The sequence below is a fragment of the Salmo trutta genome, chromosome 24 (assembly GCF_901001165.1).
Source record: "Salmo trutta chromosome 24, fSalTru1.1, whole genome shotgun sequence".
NCBI lineage: Eukaryota > Metazoa > Chordata > Actinopteri > Salmoniformes > Salmonidae > Salmo > Salmo trutta.
In genome coordinates this window covers 1,671,408-1,694,207 of record NC_042980.1, presented here as the reverse complement: position 1 = coordinate 1,694,207, position 22,800 = coordinate 1,671,408, and the positions used below count along the sequence as shown (strand labels likewise).

Here is a 22,800-nt window from a genome sequence, read left to right as displayed (position 1 = left end):
GATCTAGAAGGATGAGAGCAGAGGAGAGAGAGTTAGCTTTAGCACTGCGGAGAGCCTCCGTGACACAGAGAAGAGCAGTCTCAGTTGAATGACCAGTCTTGAAACCTGACTGATTTGGATCAAAAAGGTCATTCTGAGAGAGATAGCAAGAGAGCTGGCCAAGGACGGCACGCTCAAGAGTTTTGGAGAGAAAAGAAAGAAGGGATACTGGTCTGTAGTTGTTGACATCGGAGGGATCGAGTGTAGGTTTTTTGAGAAGGGGTGCAACTCTCGCTCTCTTGAAGACAAAAGGGACATAGCCAGCGGTCAAGGATGAGTTGATGAGCGAGGTGAGGTAGGGGAGAAGATCTCCGGAAATGGTCTGGAGAAGAGAGGAGAGGAGGGGATAGGGTCAAGCGGGCAGGTTGTTGGGCGGCCGTCCGTCACAAGTCGCAAGATTTCATCTGGAAAAATCACTGACAGTGTCAACAGCAAAGCACCCCCTTCACCATCATACCTCCTCCTCCATGCTTTACGGTGGGAACCACACATGCGGAGATCATTGGTTCACCTTCTCTGCATCTCACAAAGACACGGAGGTTGGAACCAAAAATCTCAAATTTAGACTCAACAGACCATAGGACAGATTTCCATTGCTCCTGTTTCTTGGCCCAAGCAAGTCTGTTCTTCTTATTGGTTTCCTTCAGTAGTGGTTTATTTGCAGAAATTTGAGCATGAAGGCCTAATTCAGTCTCCTAAAAATAGTTGATGTTGAGATGTGCCTGTTACTTGAACTCTGTGAAGCATTTATTTGGGCTGCAATTTCTGAGGTTGGTAACTCTAATAAAAGGCACAGATCTGGGGAAGCATACCAAAACATTTCTGCAGCATTGAAGGTCCCAAAGAACACAGTGGCCTCCATCATTCTTAAATGGGAGAAGTTTCGAACCACCAAGACTCTTCCTAGAGCTTGCTGCCCGGCCAAACTGAGCAATCAGGGGAGAAGGGCCTTGGTCAGGGAGGTGAGAGTTCCTCTGTAGAAATGGGAAAACCTTTCAGAAGGACAACCATCTCTGCAGCTCTCCACCAAACAGGCCTTTATGGTAGAGTGGCCAGACGTAAGCCGCTCCTTAGTAAAAGGCACAGGAAGAGCCAATGGGTGTTTGCTAAAATGCACCTGAAGACTATCAGAGCATGGGAAACAAGATTCTCTGGTCTGATGAAACCAAGATTGAACTCTTTGGCCTGAATGAAAAGGCGTCAAGTCTGGAGGAAACCTGGCACCATCCCTACAGTGAAGCATGGTGGTGGCAGCATCATGCTGTGGGACTGGGAGACTTGTCAATATTGAGGGAAAGATGAATGAAGCAAAGTACAGAGAGATCCTTGATTAAAAACCTGCTCCAGAGCACTCAGGATCTTACACTGTGGTGATGGTTCACCTTCCACCAAGACAATGACCCTAAGCACACAGCCAAGACAATGCAGTAGTGGCTTCGGGACAAGTCTCTGAATGTCCTTGAGTGGCCCAACCAGAGCCCGGACTTGAACCCAATCTAACATCTCTGGAGAGACCTGAAAATAGCTGTTCTGTGGCGCTCCCCATCCAACCTGTTAGAGCTTGAGAGGATCTGCAGAGAAGTATGGGAGAAACTCCCCAAATATAACGCGTGCCAAACGCACGTGTTATTTGACAAAGTAACTATATATTACATTATATTACCCAGTTTTAAAAAGTAATGTGTTATATTACTAATTATTCATGAAAAGTTATCTGATTGCGTAACACGTTACTTTTGTATCTCTTTACCCCCGGCACTACATAGGAGGCAATGAGGAAAATTGGAATTTAATTGGAATATCTGTTTACTTTCTGAATTGACTGAATTAAAAAGGTATTGACCCCAACCCTGATGGCTGCATTAGATATACCTGTATTATTTATTCTATCAAGGAAGAGAAAGGTGAGCCTAATGTTCCACAGTCATCAGTTTAACTCATGTTTGACCTGCAGATATCTTTCTGTTATCCTAGTAATCATATTCATAGAGTAAGATAATTTGTCAACTATAATCATAGTGAAGTCCCTCTGTTAATTGGAAATTGCAATCTATCGACTTTGTCTTGTGGTGTAGGCAATATTCATGTCATGATTCACGCAAGGTCAAGAACTTCCTGATATGAATTGATGCATCGACGTCAGTACGTGATGTAATGCATTGTTTACAACTAGTTATCGACGTTAAACTGTCATGCTCCCTATACCCATGGATGGACACATTCCTTTCTGAATTGCTTGGTAGACGTTATGGTAATACACCAATAAGTGTAGTCATCTGGCCTTGAACAGTTGAACTCTGACCTTACACCCCTGACCCCCAGCTGACCCCTGCCAGAGTTGAGAGTTCAGAGGTCAGTGTATCTCATGGCTCGGGGGAGGGTTGTTGTCTGACCCCAAGCTGAGTTTCACGTGGAGAAGCTTCTCTCTGCTGCTGATTTACTGGGTTGTAACATTTCCTGTCGGGCTGAGAATTATTGTACTTAGTCTGGATTAAAAACATTACCCCCTCCCCTCCCAACAGTAATTCACTATAGATCCACAACATTACAGGTAGTGAAAGAAGTGCAGTGCAGAGGAGCAACTCTTCCCTCATACTCAATGATCTGTTACTTCATGATTAGTAGAGCGTGTCCAGCAGTTCCCTCTCCCCCTGATGGATTCGCTGAGTCCCAGCCAGAAACTCCTGACTGGAACACGATACAATTAGCTACCAGAGAGACTGGCTCTGTTGTTGTGTATACTATATAGGACTCTGGTTGGTGTGTATGTTGCATAGACAAGCTACAGTATACGTACACACTACATTAACACTATACATAAATACTGTATTTAAGTATACAATACAAGTTTAATCATAACTGTCATGAATATGCATTAATGCACAACTAATTATATGAATTATAATACAGGTCATTAACCCGTTTAATCCAATCGGTCACAAAAGTGAGAAATAAAAGTTGTACTTTGTATTTGTATTTATTAGGAATCCCCATCAGCTGCTGCCAAAGCAGCAGCTACTATTCCAGGGGTCCAAACATATTAAAGCACTTACATTACATATAAAACAAAATATAAAACAGTGCATCATATAACATTATTACACCACTACTGTACATATCTACAATACAAAATGTTTACAATGCCTTGCAAAAGTATTCATCCCCCTTGGCGTTTTTCTTAATTTGTTGCATTACCACCTGTAATTTAAATGCATTTTATTTTGGGATTTCATGTAATGGACAAATTGGTGAAGTGAAATGAAGAAAACAACTTCTTAAAAAAAATAAAAAAATAAATTGAAACGGAAAAGTGGTGCGTACATTTGCATTGACCCCCTTTGACATGAAGCCCCTAACTAAGATCTGGTGGAACCAATTACCTTCAGAAGTCACACAATTAGTTAAATAAAGTCCAACTGTGTGCAATGTAAGCGTCACATGATCTGTCACATGATCTCAGTACATATACACTTGTTCTGAAAGGCCCAAGAGTCTGCAACACCACCAAGCAAGGGGCACCACCAAGCATGCGGCACCATGAGACCAAGGAGCTCTCCAAACAGGTCAGGTACAAAGTTGTAGAGAAGTACAGATCAGGGTTGGGTTATAAAAAAATATCTGAAACTTTGAACATCCCACAGAGCACCATTAAATCCATTATAAAAAAATTGAAAGAATATAGCACCACAACAAACCTGCCAAGAGAGGGCCACTCACCAAAACTCATGGACCAGGCAAGGAGGGCATTAATCAGAGGCAACAAAGAGACCAAAGATAACCCTGAAGGAGCTGCAAAGCTCCACAGCGGAGATTGACATATCTGTCCATAGGACCACTTTAAGTCATACACTCCACAGAGCTGGGCTTTATGGAAGAGTGGCCAGAAAAAAGCCATTGCTTAAAGAAAAAAATTATCAAACATGTTTGGTGTTCGCCAAAATGCATGTGGGAGACATATGGAAGAAATTACTCTCATCAGATGAGACTAAAATTGAGCTTTTTGGCCATCAAGTAAAACACTATGTCTGGTTCAAACCCAACACCTTTCATCACCCCAAAAACATCATCCCCACAGTGATGCATGGTGGTGATAGCATCATGCTGTGGGGATGTTTTTCATCGGCAGGTACTGGGAAACTGGTCAGAATTGAAGGAATGATGGATGGCGCTAAATACAGGGACATTTTTGAGGGGAATCCTGTTTCAGTCTTCCAGAGATTTGAGACTGGGACGGAGGTTCACCTTCCAGCAGGACAATGACCCTGAGCATACTGCTAAAGCAACACTTGAGTGGTTTAAGGGGAAACATTTAAATGTCTTGGAATGGCCTAGTCAAAGCCCAGACCTCAATCCAATTGGTGAAGTGAAATGAAGAAAATAACTTGTTTAAAAAATGTAACTTGAACTTGAAGGTGCTGGAGCAGTTTTGCCTTGAAGAATGGGCAAAAATCCCAGTGGCTAGATGTGCCAAGCTTATAGAGATACACCAGGAGACTTGGAGCTGTAATTGCTGCAAAAGGTGGCTCTACAAAGTATTGACTTTGGGGGGTGGATAGTTATGCATGCTCATGTTTTCTTGTTTGTTTCACAATAAAAAAATATCTTGCATCTTCAAAGCTGTAGGCATGTTGTGCAAATCAAATGATACAAACCCCCAACAAATCTATTTTAATTCCAGGTTGTAAGGCAACAAAATAGGAAAAATGCCAAGGGGGTGAATACTATTTTTATTTATTTTGTATCAATATTGGCTTAGACTTGCAGGTGTACACCTGGTCTGTAAGAATATTTCGCTGAAGTACAAGTGTAGACCTGGTTTGTCTGAATTTTGAGGCTTGGGCACTGGGATAGACCTTTTTTATATGAGTATGGTCATGGATTTACCTGGTTTATATGAGTAATGGGGAGTATGGGTGCACAAGATTCATACAGGTAATGGGTCCTAGATGGATGTATATTGCCAATTAAAATCCTTTCTGGCAAGTTTGTGGTAGGGAAAAAATGAATGGGTCTGGGGCACATGTGTTATGCTACTGTACTATGAGTTATTTCTATGAAATTATTAGTGTATACAGGTCAGAGGTCACAGGACTAAGATATGCAATTAACAGGGTTGGGGTGTGCAATGAATAGCTGGAAATAGGTTACTGTTGGTGACTTGAGGGATACAGGCCTAAGGAAATCAGGACTGAGATAGGCAAGGAACTTGGATGAGGTCTATTGGCAAAGGAATAGGGCATTTAGGGTTAGGATATGAGTGCACTGGTACTTGATTTTATCAATATTAGAGTGTGGGTGTTAGAGTTAGGGCATGTTGTCACAGGGCTGCTGTATGTGGGTAATTTGGTTTACATGTGTATGTGTAAGTGGGCATATAGATATTGGGGCTGAGGAATATGAATGTCTGTTAATTTTATTATAGGCAGAGCACTGTATGTTCACCGGTCACAAAAAACATACTTTTTCACATAATCTTTATATTTTTTAAAAAGTAATAGAGATTACATGTTAGGGTTACTAATGGCATGAGATTTGCATAGTGGCATGTCCAGGAAAAATTTGGGAACAAATGGATTAATTATGAACATTATAAAATAGCATGTTCATTAGTTATTATACAGTGTAACCAAGTATACCTCTATACCAGTGTATGTTATCCACACAAAGCCTAATTTATGTGGTAACTTTTTACTGTTGGTGTCCTATGTTTGCATTCATAAAGCCTTTTTAACACCTGCATAATTTGCCGTTGATCATAATTATTAATAACTTTAAATGACAAATGTTATGTTATATAGCTGTTATAAAGGTTCTATGAATGCTTAAGGGAAAGGGGTCAGTTGTACATCTGAATGCCTTCAACTGAAATGTGTCTTCTGCATTTAACCCAACTTCTCTGAATCAGAGCGGTGCGGGAGGCTGCCTTAATCGACATCCACGTCTTTGGTCTCTTTTGGCAGAGAGAGAAAGTAACAAATGCCAGTAAAGAGAGAGAAGAGACATCTTTGTCTATGACGTCATATTTACGGCAAATTAATCATTTGGGGAGTTGACGGCTTCCATGAGCCAGAGGATATTACCATGTTAAAACATACTTCGCCCATTCTAGTCTAGCAAATGTTAGTGCATACACCTCACTTACTTCATCATGTCTGTATCATACATCATCTTTACAGTAAAAAATGTGAATCTATATATTTATTTTACCTTTGAATGAAGATTGAAACAAGTCCTTCTGAGATTGAGGCAATATGGACACCATAGTATATATAGAATAGACAGTTCCAATACTTACTTACTAAGTCCTCATCATTTTTTGTGGTACATAAGGCAGCAATAATCTTCTGCCGCTGGAGTGTGTCTTTGGCTACAGCTTGTGTAGTACAGATGTAAGATCTTAATCTCTTTTGTTGTTGAGAACTTGCAGTGTATTTCAGGTTTAAAAAGGATGAAAAATGTGTAATTTACACTTGATTTGCCCTAATGAAAAATGTATCAACTCCTACAAAAATGTATTATAGTAAATCACCTAATAATTACATTTTCATATTATGCAGGATTATTTTCCTTCTGTAGCAAACTCACTCAAATTAAGATCATACAACTGTAAATCCAGATGGGGGTTTTACTAAGTTATGTGGAACTGTAAGAAGGTCATACCAAGGATCATTTAGCTATTTGATTTAGAAATTAAAGACCTCAAAAATGTCTACAAAAATTATTCGATAAAGATACATTTTTGGCCTTACTGCTATTAGCCCATACAAACACATTGTATAACAGATTCACTACATGGAGTGTCTCTGCTATATCAGAGAGATATAAGAAAGATCAGGAAACATATATACAGTTGAAGTCAGAAGTATATATACACTTAGATTGGAGTCATTAAAACTAATTTTTCAACCACTCCACAAATGTCTTATTAACAAACTATAGTTTGGGCAAGTCAGTTAGCACATCTACTTTGTGCATGACACAAGTCAATTTTCCAACAATCTTTTACAGACAAATTATTTCACATATGATTCACTGTATCACAATTCCAGTGGGTCAGAAGTTGACATACACTAAGTTGACTGTACCTTTTAAACAGCTTGGAAATTCCAGAAAATTATGTCATGGCTTCAGAAGCTTCTGATAGGCTAATTGACATCATTTGAGTCAATTGGATGTGTACCTGTGGATGTATTTCAAGGCCTACCTTCAAACACAGTGCCTCTTTGCTTGACATCATGGAAAAATCAAAAGAAATTAGCCAAGACATCAGAAAAAAATTTGTAAACCTCCACAAGCCTGGTTCATCCTTGGGAGCAATTTCCAAATGCCTGAAGGTACCACGTTCATCTGTACAAGCAATAGTACGCAAGTGTAAACACCATGGGACCACGCAGCCGTCATACCGCTCAGGAAGGAGATGCGTTCTGTCTCCTAGAGTTGAGCGTACTTTGGTGCGAAAAGGGCAATCCCAGAACAACAGCAAAGGACCTTGTGAAGATGCTGGAGGAAACGGGTACAAAAGTATCCAAATCCACAGTAAAATGAGTCCTATATCGACACAACCTGAAAGGCCACTCAGCAAGGAAGAAGGCACTGCTCAAAAACCGCCATAAAAAAAGCCAGACTACAGTTTGCAACTGAACATGGGGACAAAGGTCGTACGTTTTGGAGAAATGTCCTCTAGTCTGATAAAACAAAAACAGAACTGTTAGGCCATAATGACCATCGTTATGTTTGGAGGAAAAAGGGGGAGGCTTGCAAGCTGAAGAACACCATCCCAAACATGAAGCAAGGGGGTTGCAACATCATGTTGTGGGGGTGCTTTGCTGCAGGAGGGACTGGTGTACTTCACAAAATAGATGGCATCACCAGGAAGGAAAATTATGTGGATATTTTGAAGCTCAAGACATCAGTCAGGAAGTTAAAGCTTGGTCGCAAATGGGTCTTCCAAATGGACAATGACCCCAAGCATACTTCCAAAGTTGTGGCAAAATGGCGTAAGGACAGCAAAGTCAATGTTTTGGAGTGTCCATCACAAAGCCCTGACCTCAATCCTATAGAAAATATTTGGGTAGAACTTTAAAAGCGTTTGCAAGCAAGGTGGCCTACAAACCTGACTAAGAGACACCAGCTCTGTCAGGAGGAATGGGCCCGAATTCACCCAACTTACTGTGGGAAGCTTGTGGAAAGCTACCCGAAACATTTGACCCAAGTTAAACAATTTAAAGGCAATGCCACCAAATACTAATTGAATTATGTAAACTTCTGACCCACTGGGAATGTGATGAAATAAATAAAAGCTGAAATAAATCATTCTCTCTACTATTTTTCTGACATTTCACGTTCTTAAAATAAAGTGGTGATGCTAACTGACCTAAAACGGGGAATTTTTACTAGGATTAAATGTCAGGAATTATGAAAGCCAAATACATTTAAACTCAGGTTAAGGTAAACTTCCAACTTTAACTGTATATATTTTTTTACATGTATTTAAGCCCATATTTTTGCCATTAAATAGTCTCCATATATTCTTCCATTCATGTTCTTGAGAGTCTCATCTTTCCATAGAGGGGTCATAATAGTTTGTTGGCCAACCGTTCGGACGCTACAGACAATTCTATGAGAAGACCGATTTTCAGGATGTCTAATGGTCTGACTAACATCGCTCTAGTTCTGTCACCTTTCACTGCAGACGCGGAGGATTGATACGCATCTAATGCAAAAATTCAGATATCTCGGGACTCCCGAGTTGCCCCAACCTAAAGAAATTGAAGTGTATTTTTTCTGGAACCAAGTTACATGTTCCTCAGTACACAAACACGAATACAACAAAAACTAGCCTTACCGCGCGGTGCTCTGCCCAGTCAGGTCTTTGACACATTCACCCACTCCATCGCTGAAAGATCAAGAAAAATGTTGGCAACATTGCAACAGGTTGTAATCAAGCCCTGGTCTCCAGCATGGAAACAGAAGAGGAATACCTTGTGCAGTACTCTCAGTTTGGACCACTCCAAATCACCTTGATTCTGGCGTGCGCACACACACACACACACACACACACACACACACACACAAAAGCAAGCTTTGCAGGTCCATCAATCCATTTAAATACCTCGCACACCCTACAGTAACGTGCGAATCATGAGAGAACCTTCATAAATCAACAGAACGTTAATAACCTATTTATTGTTGACACTTCATGTAGTGTCCTGTAATATTAAGTTTGATGTGAGACACTTTCGGGCATTCATAACACATCCATAAAGACTTTATATCGCATGACGCTGTACTTAATTTAAAGTCAGACCCCTTTGGAAATTTCAAATAAAATAAAATTATTGGGCACATAAACTCAGCAAAAAAAGAAACGTCCTCTCACTGTCAACTGCGTTTATTTTCAGCAAACTTAACATCTGTAAATATTTGTATGAACAAAACAAGATTCAACAACTGAGACATAAACTGAAGAAGTTCCACTGACGTGACTAACAGAAATGGAATAATGTGTCTCTGAACAAAGGGGGGGTCAAAATCAAAAGTAACAGTCAGTATCTGGTGTGGCCACCAGCTGAATTAATTACTGCAGTGCATCTCCCCCTCATGGACTGCACCAGATTTGCCAGTTCTTGCTGTGAGATGTTAACTCACTCTTCCACCAAGGCACCTGCAAGTTCCCGGACATTTCTGGGGGGAATGGCCCTAGCCCTTACCCTCCGATCCAACAGGTTCCAGACGTGCTCAATGGGATTGAGATCGGGGTCTTCATTCCTGTCTTGCAGGAAATCACGCAGAGAACAAGCAGTATGGCTGGTGGCATTGTCATGCTGGAGGGTCATGTCAGGATGAGCCTGCAGGAAGGGTACCACATGAAGGAGGAGGATGTCTTCCCTGTAATGCACAGCATTCAGATTGCCTACAATGACAACAAGCTCAATAAGGTGATGCTGTGACACACCGCCCCAGACCATGACGGACCCTCCACCTCCAACACAATCCCACTCCAGAGTACAGGCCTCGGTGTAACCCTCATTCCTTCGACGATAAACGCAAATCCGACCATCACCCCTGGTGAGACAAAACCACGACTCGTCAGTGAAGAGCACTTTTTGTCAGTCTTGTCTGGTCCAGCGACGGTGGGTTTGTGCCCATTGGTGACGTTGTTGCCGGTGATGTCTGGTGAGGACCTGCCTTACAACAGGCCTACAAGCCCTCAGTCCAGCCTCTCCCAGCCTATTGCGGACAGTCTGAGCACTGATGGAGGGATTGTGCATTCCTGGTGTAACTCGGGCAGTTGTTCTTTCCATCCTGTACCTGTCCCGCAGGTGTGATGTTTGGATGTTCCGATCCCTTGCAGGTGTTGTTACACATGGTCTGCCACTGCGAGAACAATCACCGTCCTGTCTCACAGGTAGCGTTGTCTTAGACGTCTCATAGTACGGATATTGCAATTTTTGCCCTGGCCACATCTGCAGTCCTCATGCCTTCTTGCAGCTTGCCTAAGGCACATTCACGCAATGAGTAGGGACCCTGGGCATCTTTCTTTTGGTGTTTTTCAGAGTCAGTAGAAAGGCCTCTTTAGTGTCCTAAGTTTTCATAACTGTGACCTAATTTGCCTACCATCTGTAAGCTGTTAGTATCTTAAAACCTCTCTAGGGTACGTGGACGGTAGCGTCCAACCTGACCAACATCCAGTGCGAAATTCAAAATTACTCAATTCGAATATTTAACATTCTTGAAATGTGTTATATGTGATATACATCAAAATAAAGCTTAACTTCTTGTTAATTCAGCCGCTGTGTCAGATTTCAAAAAGGCTTTATGACAAAAGCACACCATGCGATTATCTGAGGACAGCGCCCTGCATACAAACACATGAAAAACATATTTCAACCAGGCAGGTGCGACACAAAAGTCAGAAATAGTGATATATAAAAATGCCTTACCTTTGATCTTCTTCTGTTGGCACTCCAAAAAGTCCCAGTTACATCACCATCATCGATAATGTCCTTCTTTATATCCATAAAAACTCAGTTTAGCTGGCGTGCTTCAGTCAATAATCCACTCTGTTTCCCTCCATCAAAATGCATACAAAATGAATCCCAAACCTTACTAATAAACTTTTCCAAACAAGTCAAACAACGTTTATAATCAAACCTTAGGTATCCTAATACGCAAATAAATTATAAAATTTAAGACGGAGAATAGTATGTTCACTACCGGAGATAAATAAGAAAGAACATGCTTTCCTCCACACGCTTGGAAACACTACAGCCAAAATGGGAGCCACCTAGAAAAACTACAATTTCTGGGTCATTTTTACAAAAACCAGCCTGAACCTCTTTCTAAAGACTGTTGACATCTAGTGGAAGCCCTAGGAACTGCAACCTGGCAGGACTTAAAATACTAGACATTGAAAATAGTGATAAGCTGAATTCATTTTGGGGGGGATGGTTTGTCCTTGGGGTTTCACCTGCCATATCAGTTCTGTTATACTCACAGACATTATGTCAACAGTTTTAGAAACTTTAGAGTGTTTCCTATCCAAATCTGCCAATTATATGCATATCCAAGCTTCTGGGCCTGAGTAACAGGTAGTTTACTTTGGGTACGCTTTTCATCCGGATGTCAAAATACTGCCCCCTACACCAAAGAGGTTAATGACCGTTCCACAGGTGCATGTTCATTAATTGTTTATGGTTCATTGAACAAGCACGGGAAACAGTGGTTAAACCCTTTACAATGAAGATCTGTAAAGTAATTTGGATTTTTATGAATTATCTTTGAAAGACAGCATCCTGAAAAAGGGACGTTTCTTTTTTTGCTGAGTTTATTTAGCAGATGCTGTTGCGGGTGTAGCGAAATGCTTGCAACACATACACTATATACATATGAAAGAGTTTGTGGACACTTCTTCAAATTAGTGGATTCAGCTATTTCAGCCACACCCATTGCTGACAGTTGTATAAAATCAAGCGCACAGCCATGCAATCTCCATAGACAAACATTGACAGTAGAATGGTCTGAAGAGCTCAGTGACTTTCAACAGGGCAACATCATAGGATGCCACCTTTCCAATAAGTCAGTCTGTAAAGTTTCTGACCTGCTAGAGCTGCCCCTGTCAACTGTAAGTGCTGATATTGTGAAGTGGAACCATCTCGGAGCAAGAACGGCTCAGACGCGAAGCGGTAGGCCACACAAGCTCACAGAACGGGACCGCCGAGTTCTGGAGTGTGAAAGTGCGTAGAAATCGTCTGACACTCACTAAGAGTTCCAAACTGCCTCTGGAAGCTATGTCAGCACAATAACTGTTCATTGGGAGCATGGGTTCCATGGCCGAGCAGCAGCACGAAAGCCTAAGATCACCATGCGCAATGCCAAGTGTCGGCTGGAGTGGTGTAAATCTCACCGCCATTGGACTCTGGAGCAGTGGAAATGCATTCTCTGGAGTGATGAATCACGCTTCACAATCTTGCAGTCCGACGGACGAATCTGGGTTTGGCGGATGCCAGGAAAATGCTACCTGCCCGAATACATAGTGCAAACTAATTTTGGTGGAGGAGGAATAGTTGTCAGGGGCTCTTTTTCATGGTTCGGGCAAGGTCCCTTAGTTCCGGTGAAGCGAAATGTTAACACTACAGCATACAATGACATTATAGACGATTCTGTGCTAAGAGCTTTGTGGCAACAGTTTGGCAACAACTTTGTAGCAACAGTTTGTCAGGCCTAATTGCCAAACATCAGTGCCTGACCTCACTAATGCTCCTGTGGCTGAATGAAGCAAACCCCAAAGCAATGTCCCAACCTCTTGTGGAAAGCCCAAAAGAGTGGAACATGTTATAGCAGGAAAGGGGGGACCAACTCCATATGTGACCAACCACCTTGATTCGGTCTCATGTAGACACATTTGAAATTATCTTTTTTACTTTGGATAAAAGCAGAGACAGAGAGTTACAAAATAGTATATCATACGCTGCATTTGAGGAACAAAAGGAAAGTAATTCTGCTTTTAATTAAAGTTGATCAACTTGTAACATCACTTTTGAGAAAATGGCCTTTGAATGTTTTGGTACCTACTGGAGAGCTCTTCTTTGTCTACACCCATTCAGCATCATTCACACACACTTAAGATTTAGTCCCCACCCAAACTCTGACCATTTTACTCACCCTAGCAGAGCTGGTTAGGCAGTTTATGTTATCCAGGGCGTTGGTGACTGTAACAATTGAATTACTATTTTTTACTGACACTGGCCATATTCAACGGGTGTTGAGCGTTCATAAATTCATCTATTGTTCTGCGCTCCGGCACACTCAGGCAAGAGTGCTCTGAAGTTGGAGTAGATGGCCAGATTGAATTTACGAACGCACCCCAAATGGTTACTTGCACAGTGGAGTCTTTTGTTAAGACATATTGAACCTGGGTTCACAATGAACTATTATCCCAACTCATGACGTTACTACCCTGCATGAATCTGCGGGTAGCTAACCAACCAGGTTCAATATTAGCTAGCTAACATTAGGCTATAGCTAGCCAAGCAAATGGCTCTGATATACGAATAATAACATCACACACGTAACGTTAGCTAGCGAGCCAACCAGCTAATGTTAGCTAGCTAACAGTACACTTTCACTTGAAATGAAACCACTTTCTGTCAAAATTAGAAACGTGTCATGTCTGAAAATGTAGCTAGCTAGACTATCTTACCCTATACATCATAGATGCACACGTCTCCTGTTACGAATGCCATGGTTGCCCTTAGTTTGAAGATGTAATCCGGAGACAGGTGTTTTAACCATCTCCTTAGGTATTGTACTCAAATTCTACTGATTTCAAAACTCGGTCCTCTACTGGAGAGCAACATTTGTGCAGTTTTACTACGCGATACATTAAAAAAGCAGCTTAGACAGGATTACATACACATACTTACCAGCTACACATACTGAACAATTTAAAAAAGAGTTTACATTCAAACTTCTCCTGTGAAGTAGTGACCCACAACATACGCCTAGTTTCCTGAAATGGGTTACATATTAATGCCCATGAGTTTAAATTGAGATGTTCAATGAGCAGGTGTCCACATACTTTTTTTATTTATCTATCTTTTTTTAATTTCTTTTATTTCACCATTATTTAACCAGGTAGGCCAGTTGAGAACAAGTTCTCATTTACAACTGCGGCCTGGCTAAGATAAAGCAAAGCAGTGTGACAAAAACAACACAGAGTTACACATAAACAAACAGTCAATACAGTCAATAATACAGTAGAAAAAGTCTATATAGGAAAAGTCTATATACAGTGTGTGAAAATGAGGTAGGATAACGAAGGTAAGGCAATAAATTTGCTTTGGTGACTAAACAGATGGCACTGTGATAGACTACATCCAATTTGTTGAGTAGAGTGTTGGAGGCTATTTTGTAAATGACATCGTCGAAGTTGAGGATCGGTAGGATGGTCAGTTTTACGAGGGAATGTTTGGCAACATGAGTGAAGGATGATTTGTTGTGAAAAAGGAAGCCGATTCTAGATTCATTTTGGATGTGAGTCTGGAAGGAGAGTTTACAGTCTAACCAGACACCTAGGTATTTGTAGTTGTCCACATATTCTAATTCAGAACTGTCCAGAGTAGTGATGCTGGACGGGCGGGAGGGTGCGGGCAGCGAACGGTTGATGAGCATGCATTTAGTTTTACTTGCAATGAAGAGCATATAAAGCCACGGAAGGAGAGTTGTATGGCATTGAAGCTCGTCTGGAGGTTAGTTAACACAGTGTCCGAAGAAGTGCCAGAGGTATACAGAATGGTGTCGTCTACATAGAGGTGGATCAGAAAATCACCAGCAGCAAGAGCAAGATCATTGATGTATACAGAGAAGAGAGTCGGACCAAAAATTGAACCCTATGGCATCCCCAAAGAGACTGCCAGAGGTCCGGACAACAGGTCCTCCGATTTGACACACTGAACTCTGTCAGAGAAGTAATTGGTGAACCAGGCGAGGCAATCATTTGAGAAACCATGGCTGTTGAGTCTGCCGATAAGAATGTGGTGATTGACAGAGTCGAAAGCCTTGGCCAGGTCGATGAATATGGCTGCACAGTAATGTCTCTTATCGATGACGGTTATGATATCGTTTAGGACCTTGAGCATGGATGAGGTGCGCCCATGACCAGCTCTGAAACCAGATTGCATAGCGGAGAAGGTACAGTGGGATTCAAAATGGTCAGTAATCTGTTAATTAACTTGGCTTTCGAAGACCTTAGAAAGGCAGTGTAGGATAGATATAGGTCTGTAGCAGTTTGAGTCCAGAGTGTCTGACCGCGGCAGCTTCCCAATCTTTGTGAATCTCAGACGATACGGATGAGAGGTTGAACAGGCTAGTAATAGGGGTTGCAACGATTTCGGGAGCTAATTTTAGAGAGGGTCCAGATTGTCTAGCCAGGCTGATTTGTAGAGGTCCAGATGTTGCAGCTCTTTCAGAACATCCGCTATCTGGATTTGGGTGAAGGAGAAATGGGGGAGGCTTGGGCGAGTTGCTGTGGGGTGTGCAGGTCTGTTGATCGGGGTAGGGGTAGCCAGGTGGAAAGCATGGCCAGCCGTAGAAAAATGCTTATTGAAATTCTCAATTATAGTGGATTTATCAGTGGTGACAGTGTTTCCTAGCCTCAATGCAGTGGGCAGCTGGGAGGAGGTGCTCTTATTCTCCATGGACTTTACAGTGTCCCAGGATATTTTTGAGTTTGTGCTACAGGATGCAAATTTCTGCTTGAAAAAGCTAGCCTTAGCTTTCCTAACTGCCTGTGTATATTTGTTCCTAACGTCCCTGAAAGTTGCATATCATGGGGGCTATTCGATGCTAATGCAGAATGCAACAGGATGTTTTTGGTCTGGTCAACGGCAGTCAGGTCTGTTGAGAACCAAGGGCAATATCTGTTCCTGGTTCCTTTTTTTTAATGGGGCATGCTTATTTAAGATGGCGAGGAAGGCACTTTTAATGAATAACCAGGCATCCTCTACTGACGGATGAGGTCAATATCCTTCAAGGATTCCCGGGCCAGGTCGATTAGAATGGCCTGCTCGCTGAAGTGGTTGTTTGACCGCAGACCCATTACGGATGCAGACAATGAGTCAGTGATCGCTGAGATATTGGTTGAAAACAGCAGAGGTGTATTTGGAGGGCAAGTTGGTTAGGATGATATCTATGAGTGCCCGTGTTTACGGATTTGGGGTTGTACCTGGTGGGTTCATTGATCATTTGTGTGAAATTGAGGGCATCAAGCTTAGATTGTAGGATGGCCGGGGTGTTAACCATGTGACAGTTTAGGTCACCTAGCAGCACGAGCTCTGAAGATAGATGGTGGGGCAATCAATTCACGTATGGTGTCCAGGGCACAGCTGGGGCAGAGGGTGGTTTATAGCAAGCGGCAACGGTGAGAGACTTGTTTCTGGAAAGGTGGCTTTTTAAAAGTAGAAGCTCAAATTGTTTGGGTACAGACCTGGATAGTAAGACAGAACTCTGCAGGCTATCTCTGCAGTAGATTGCAACACCGCCCCCATTTGGCAGTTCTATCTTGTCGGAAAATGTTATAGTTAGGAATGGAAATTTCAGGGTTTTTGGTGGTGGTCTTCCTAAGCCAGGATTCAGACACGGCTAGGACATCCGGGTTGGCAGAGTGTGCTAAAGCAGTGAATAAAACAAATTTAGGGAATTTGGCCAACATGTATGTAAACTTCTGACTTCAACTGTAGGTACACACAGGGCCTGAGTTCAAGGCTAGGGTATACATATAAACAAAAAGAGGTACAGTGTTAATGAACAGTCCAGCAGGCATCAGCTGTGTAGGCGAGGGATCATAGGGTCCAATGAGCAGCAATAGGTGAGTGTGGGAGCCGTTTTGTAGTTGCTACTACGCTAGGCGAGCGGGAGAGATGGGCCTTCGTCGACATTGCAACGGAAAGGCCAATTGAAATCACATCGTACGACTACGTCGGACGATTACATCAGACAATGACATCCCTCAGAAACACACAACTCTAGGAGACCAGACTCAAGCTCCTAACATGGCAGTGGTGAGCTGGCTCTGCTAACAAAATGGCTGGGTAATGAATCATCACAACATGTAAAGGGGGTCCTCTCAGTGCACCTCAACGACCCAAGTGCAGCCCTGAACAAGGCCTGGGACAGACTGAAGCAGTGGTATGGCTCATCATTAGTCATAAAAACGGCACTCTTCAAGAAGTTGGAAAGCTTCTCCAGAATTTCTAGCAAAGACTACAAGCTAATAGAATGCCTGCAAAAGAAGATGGAGACTTACCTGCTCTAACTTACCTGGACACTGCCCATAGTATTAGCTCTCTTCAGGAAAGATGGATTTCCCATGATTCAAGGTACAAAAATGAAAAAAAACTGTGCTTTCCTCCATTCTTCTTCTTCACATAGTTCATATGTGATGAAGCAGGAACTATAAACGACCCGAGCTTTGCCCTTTCTAATAGTGGTGGCAGTGGATCTACGAGAAGTGAATACCCAGCAATGAGGAACACGAGAACCTCTATATTGACCAGAGCAACCGCTCATTGGCAATATCAGACTTCTTCAATCTGCTCAGTATTCTGGGTAACCCATCTCCCAACTCTCTAAGGACCTGCACTGGAGTCATGGAAACTGCAGGAAGAAAAGCGGGCGGCTTCCAGATCGAGGCAGTGAATGAAGGGGCAAGCCTTTCCTTCACTCATCGAATGCAATGAGATCCTCAATAACAGATCATAAATACCAACCCCAGAGGCAGCTCTCCATCACCCCCACCTAAATTCTGTGGCCACCCACATTCCCGAGCTTGATCAAAGTGCCCAGATCCTTCTTTTGCTTGGGAGAGACATCGTCAGAGGCAACAAATCAATGGACTCAACTCGATTGGGTCCTAGTGGGTGAATGCGCCTGGGAAACGCACACAAGCCAATCGTGAACAGCTTCAAAACAAATGTATTGGAGAACAGACTGCCCTCACTCCGTGTCAGAGCTACATTCATCTAAAAGAAAAGGTGAGCTACATTGGGGATCAACAGGATGGTTTCTCCCATACATTCAAGAAAAGCCCTATTCACAAAGCAGCTGAAGACAAACTTGTACTCACAGTGTTTGACAGGACAGAGAAATACATTGAGGACACAGTCTTTTTAAAGACTATGGACAAAGAGTTCTACAAATACAAGACACACAGCTGGGTAGCTCCTCTCCCGTTCAGAGTACCCAGGCCACCTCTCCCGAACAACCCGTCTCACCTCTGTACGCTATAGCCTGGAAAAGAAGCCCTAGATGAAAGAGCAGTTTGTCACCTTCATGGAGAAGATATTCGTAAACAACCATGCAGAGCCAGCACCTCCAATGAAAGGAAGCAAAGAGTGTTGGTGCCTCTCGACTTTCGGGGTCTACCATCCATAAAAGACGGGTCAGATCATGGTGGTTTTCGACATCAGTGCGCAGCAGTATGGTCTCTCCCTCAACAACGTGCTGCTCACTGGCCCAGAACTAAACAACAGTCCTCTGGGAGTTCTCATCCACTTTAGAATAGAACCTGTAGCTAATGGCAGATATCCAACAGATGATTCATTGTTTCGTTGTGAGAGAAGATCACAGAATCTACCTGAGAGTCTATGGTACAGAGACAATGACGTCACAATATACATAATCGTTACAGGATGAAGCTCCACGTCTTCGGCAACAGCCCATCTCCTGCCATCGCCATCTACAAGCTCAGGTGAACCGCTCAAGAAGGTGAGCAAGACCACGTAGCAGACTCTCGACAGTTCGTTGAGAGACATTTCTATGTGGATGATGGGCTCAAGTCTCTGCCCATCGACCTGCTACGGAGAACACAAGCATCACTCGCGTAGTCAAACCTACGACTGCACAACATTTTATCAAACAGTGTGACTATAATGGAGGCATTTCCCCCAGAAGACCATGCCAAGGGCGTAAAAGATTTAGGCCTCGGAGGAGAAACCACACCCTTGCAACGCAGTCTTGATTTTTGATGGGAAATTGCAATAGACACCTTCTCATTTGGAGTATCAGTGAGCAGCAAACCATTCACATAATGTGGAGTCCTGTCAATGGTAAACAGCCTCTTCGACCCTCTCAGCCTGGGCAGGGCAGAGCCATACTGCGGGAACGCTCCTCAGAAACTTGTGATTAGGATTCCCCAAAGAAAAGCTGAAATAATGGGAAGCATGGAGGGACTCACTACAGGATCTGATGCAGCATATTCCACGCACCTACACTAAGAACTCCTTCTCAATGTTTGTGTTTTCAGATCCAACAAAGCCATCGGTGCAGTGGCGTACATCAGAGCCGCTGATGAAGATGTACAAAGTGAAGTGGACTTTGTTTTGGGAAAAGCCAAGTTAACCCCTCAATCTGAGCCTACCATACCCCGCCTCTAACTATGTGGAGAAGTGTTGGCAGTAGAAATGGCAGAGCTCATCCTAGAAGAAATAGACCTCTAACCAGACATTGTTAACTTCTACTGCGACAGTAAAGTAGTCTTGGGATACATATACAATGAGACTAAACACTTCTACGTGTATGTGCACAACATAGTCTGTCAATCAACACACCTGGAGCAGTGGCACTACGCGCCCACAGAATACAATCTCACCGACCACGCCTCACCAGTACATCATGGTTCACGGGACCAGCGTTCCTGGACAAAGCTAACCTAGCTCACCAGAGACACAAGTTTCCCTCGAGCTGGTCAGTCCATACTTGGATGGTGAAATCTGCCCCCAGGTGACAAGCTACATCACTCAAGTCAAAGACAAACCACTCACCTCAGAGTGCTTCGAGCTCTTCTCCACCTGGAAATCCCTACTGAGAGCTGTTGCATTCTTCATTCATGTTGCTCGCTCTCTCAAGCCAGACACGATGGGCCAGCTGAACAAATGCAGAGGTTGGCATCAGTTCAGGTGTGCAAAGTGGAGCTCAGGGGACCGCCAAGAAGTTCCTGAGACACGTCTCAGAGGTCATACTCCTTTTAGCCAAAGAAGACTGGGGGTTTGCTAGTCTTTGAGTTATGTGTGTAACGTTAATTAATAGTGGCCTCTTTCTGATGTATTCTGCTTTCTGGTGCCACACAGTGGCTGTTTTGTGTAGCTGCAGCTAACGTGCTATGCTGTGCTACTTCTTTGTTGGTGGTAAAACAGGAAATTATGCAGTTCAGTCTCATTGTTGGAAAAGAGCGATGTAATACTGCTGTTTATCTTCTGCCAAACTTATTGTTAAGCCTTCGTAAAGCATTGCCTGTAAGTACAAATCATTTCTAAGATGTTCATCTTTTAATATTGTAAGTCTTTTCTGCAGGTCATGTTTTTCATGTTCCCTTGCTAGCCTAGCCTGCCTGTTAAGTGCTGTTTTGCAGCTAGCTTCTCTCTACATGTGATTTCTATTCACACTTAAGTTAGCATACATACATGTTATTTAGATACTAATCCTGGTTGGAACAATATTCAAGCAGGATACGTATGTTTTCTATGTACAGTGTTGGTCAAGTATTGTATTGTTCACTATGCGACTATGAAACATTGGTTAAACTGTTGTGCATTTATATTGCCTTTTAGTCTGTGCTGCTCCAATAATTTCATTTTTCTATATTGTTACAGTTTTACACCATTTCAGCTATGAACTGGTTTATGGAAAGCATATTCCTGACTCTGGTTCTTGATTGGAGTTTGGCTGGCTGTCAAATAATGGTTTCACACACCTTAAGGAGTGTTTTACCTTCAAATAATGAGGCATGTCTTACCTTGATTTAAAGTAGTCTTGTGAAAATCTATCTGTAGAAACATGGAGGCAGTTATTTTATAAAACTTCCTCATGCCATTAACCAGCATTTCTCTCCTGTTCTATTGGTTTTCATATAAACTTTATTTTGTTGTCAACAAGCCAAAAGCACAATCTTAGTAATAGTCGCCAACCATCATAGTTGTTGGTATTAGATTCCCCCTCTTTCTAAATTTCTAACAGAGATTTTAATCTCTGTTACAGCTGCTCGCTTTAGGTTTATAATGGTGTTTTCCGCTAATTGCATTTCGGCAAATGTTTGAAAATTACATTTTATTAGCTGCTTCATAACAGGAGTAGCATGTTCAATAATAGGCTATGGACATTTGAACTGTAAGACGATAGCCTTGCTATTGTTGCAGGTTTCCATTAAACGCTTCATGAAAAATGTCCGGTGCATGCACAGTATCAGAGAGGAATAGGCAAAGCGAGAGGTTTCACTCTCACCAAAATCTCTGAAATAAGCTCAATACATTTCTATGGGTATATTTTGGGACTAAGCTTGCCTCCTGCCTTCCCGCCTTGGGTGGGCAGAAAAATAAGCATTGTGTCATTATATACAGATCTCTAATAGTATTTTCTGTTGGCCACATCATTTTACTGTTTGGAAAGGATTTAACCATTTGTTGACCGGTTAATGAGGGTTGGTTCGTTGGGAGCAAAATTTACTGAAACGTGCATTCTAAACACAACAAAATGTGGAATAAGTCAATGGGGATGAGTACTTTCTGTAGGCATTGTATTGGTGCATATAGAAGTCCAAATAACTATATGTACAGTGGGGAGAACAAATATTTGATACTCTGCCGATTTTGCAGGTTTTCCTACTTACAAAGCATGTAGAGGTCTGTAATTTTTTAGCATAGGTACACTTCAACTGTGAGAGACGGAATAAAAAACAAAAATCCAGAAAATTACATTGTATGATTTTTAAGTCAATCATTTGCATTTTATTGCATGACATAAGTATTTGATCAACTACCAACCAGTATGAATTCCGGCTCTCACAGACCTGTTCATTTTTCTTTAAGAAGCCCTCCTGTTCTCCACTCATTACCTGTGTTAACTGAACCTGTTTGAACTTGTTACCTGTATAAAAGACACCTGTCCACACACTCAATCAAACAGACTCCAACCTCTCCACAATGGCCAAGACCAGAGAGCTGTGTAAGGACATCAGGGATAAAATTGTAGACCTGCACAAGGCTGGGATGGGCTACAGGACAATAGGCAAGCAGCTTGGTGAGAAGGCAACAACAGTTGGCGCAATTATTAGAAAATGGAAGAACTTCAAGATGACTGTCAATCACCCTCGGTCTGGGGCTCCATGCAAGATCTCACCTCGTGGGGCATCAATGATCATGAGGAAGGTGAGGGATCAGCCCAGAACTACACGGCAGGACCTGGTCAATGACCTGAAGAGAGCTGGGACCACAGTCTCAAAGAAAACCATTAGTAACACATTACGGCATCATGGATTAAAATCCTGCAGCGCACGCAAGGTCCCCTTGCTCAAGCCAGCGCATGTCCAGGCCCGTCTGAAGTTTGCCAATGACCATCTGGATGAGCCAGAGGAGGAATGAGAGAAGGTCATGTGGTCTGATGAGACAAAAATAGAGCTTTTTGGTCTAAACTCCACTCGCCGTGTTTGGAGGAAGAAGAAGGATGAGTACAACCCCAAGAACACCATCCCAACCGTGAAGCATGGAGGTGGAAACATCATTCTTTGGGGACGCTTTTCTGCAAAGGGGACAGGACGACTGCACCGTATTGAGGGGAGGATGGATGGGGCCATGTATCGCGATTTTGGCCAACAACCTCTTTCCCTCAGTAAGAGCATTGAAGATGGGTCGTGGCTGGGTCTTCCAGCATGACAACGACCCGAAACACACAGCCAGAGCAACTAAGGAGTGGCTCTGTAAGAAGCATCTC

At 42.6% G+C, this 22,800-nt stretch overlaps 1 protein-coding gene across 1 annotated transcript in view; it reads left to right on the top strand.

Moving 5' to 3' along the window:
- Positions 1 to 22,800, top strand: part of LOC115161466 (Krueppel-like factor 12) — a 189,973-nt gene that overhangs the window by 82,399 nt on the left and 84,774 nt on the right. The gene's annotated exons all lie outside the window — the stretch shown is intronic.